The sequence below is a fragment of the Octopus bimaculoides genome, chromosome 16 (genome assembly GCF_046866305.1).
Source record: "Octopus bimaculoides isolate indiv1 chromosome 16, ASM4686630v1, whole genome shotgun sequence".
NCBI classification, from domain to species: Eukaryota; Metazoa; Mollusca; class Cephalopoda; order Octopoda; family Octopodidae; genus Octopus; species Octopus bimaculoides.
In genome coordinates, this window is record NC_142943.1 from 12894658 (window position 1) to 12897157 (window position 2500).

Genomic DNA, 2500 nt, shown 5'->3' on the forward strand with positions numbered 1-2500 from the left:
CGCTACCGCCGCCGCCGCTACCGCCGCCGCCGCTACCGCCGCCGCCGCCGCTACCGCCGCCGCCGCCGCTACCGCCGCCGCCGCTACCGCCGCTACCGCCGCTACCGCCGCCGCCGCTACCGCCACCGCTGCTACCGCCACCGTCGCCACCGGCGGCGCCGCCTTTATCGTCGTTCGTCGTTGTTCTCGTCGCTGTTGTACTGTATATAAATCGAATCCACCTTCCGTAATTTCTTTTTTTTTTTTTTGTCTGTCCTACAATGTTGCCACGTACCCACTCCTTGAAACATCGTTCTGCATGATTAAGAACTGCGACGAAACAAGATTACACACACACACACACACACACACACACACATGAGTCAATTTCATAATTCTTTATAACTTTTATTTAATATATATTTATTTTTGTTAGCTTATATTTCCTTCTTCCCGTTCTTCCCTGTTCTTTGGACGGTTTCTTTTGATTTCTGGTGGTGCTGCTAATCTACGACCATTTTTTCCCCTTTCACTCTCTTTTACCGACATTTCTGCTTTAATGCGTGTATATATGTATGTATGTATGTATGTATGTATGTATAAATGGATGAAGGTTGGATGGAATTGATAGATGGATGCGTGTATATATATATTGTGTGTGTGCTTGTGTGTGCATGTACGTTTGTTTGTATATATGTATTGTTGTGTCTGTGTATACTGATCCCCTTGTGTGTATTTATTCATGAATATGTGAGTGTTTACGTGTATGTGTGTACGAGTGTGTCTGTGTCTGCATTTATATCTACATACACACATGTATACACACACTCGCACACACACACATATATGTAAATATATATATGTATATATAGATATGTATATAGTTATGTGTTATGTATATATAGATATACATATAGTTATGTATGTCTCATCTGCTTTTAATCATTGAAAGTCTTCCTGTGGTTTCTAACAAGGATACAACGTTCCTTCTTTGGAATGTGTATTACCGAATACAATGTCACATTTTGGACCTGAGAAAAGTCTTGCACAGTTTTATTGTTCCACTTACAGATTGTATTAGTAATTAATGTGAATCAGATGGTTGATTTCTTTTTCTGAAAATCCAAGCTTATCCAGACTGACAGTTTGGCATTTACTTTCGAAACCAATTGGCCCGATTATTGATATAAGTGTAAATTTGTAATCCGGATATAGAAGCTGGAGGTTTCGAAGCAGTCGTCCATAGTTGTCTTCTTTCTCTTTGGTTTTCAACGAGATATTCACATCAACAGGACAGCTGACCTCTATGACAGTACACACTTTTTCTTGTCGTCCCAAACAACAATATCCGGTCTGTTATCCTTACACTTGACATATGTTTTGCTTGGAATGTTCCATCAGTATTCCTAATGTGGCTGATTGTGTACGTATTCAATAACAGAGGTGTTTTCTATATTTAATCCAGATCAGTCTTTTTTCAGAATGGCATTATATATTGTTTTTACGCATAGGGAGGTCGTATCATGATGACATATTGGGACAGCCGCTAATCACACGTGTAATGTCTTCCACAGAAATATAACATAATCTACATATGCAGTTGCATCTTGGAATCCAACGACATCGCTCTCTTTTTTGTTTAGCAAAGACGTTCTTTCACCTGACGACGGAGCACAAATTCTGAATAATTGTGAACGATTTTTTTTTTGCATTTTGTATTAATACAGATATGTAAGTAATTCATTTCTTGGTAAATATGATAATATAAATTGCTTGCATGCTTTGAGTTACGAAACAATTTGTCGAGGTATTAGGATTTTTCTTATTGTTAAATTTCTCTGTCATTTATGACTTTATACACTCCTCATCACTTTCTCTTGTATATATATATTCTATATATTCTTGTATATATATATATATATATATACAAATATATTCTATTGCACTATATATTCTATGTTTTATAGAATGATACATTAAGGAGTTTTTTTATGAGTACTACCAGATTGCTTGAATCCATTATATTGTGACTAATTTATATAGACATATGTCATATATATATATATATATATATATATATATATATATGTGTGTGTGTGTGTGTGTGTGTGTGTATAGACAGCAATGTGCAATATTTTACCAGAAAGGAAATTTTAATTGTCACTAAATACGATAAGGGTGTTAGAAACACCTACAGTGCTAGAAATAAGAGCTAAAATTCTTTAATGCTGTAGTCACAGCACAGAATTGTATGAATATATACAGACAGGAACTATAATCGCCCGGAAACACCGATCGACCTAGTCCTTACTGATGAGGCAACGGAAACTGCCAAAACTGACCGGTCAGTAATACTCGATCGGAGTTTTCAGTCGATAATAGTCTCTGTCGTTATATTTGTATACAATCATGTGCTTTGACTACAATATTGGAGCATTTTAGCTCTTATTTAGAGCAATGTAGGTGTTTGTAACACCTTAGACACATTTAGCATGTATGTATGTACACACACATACACACA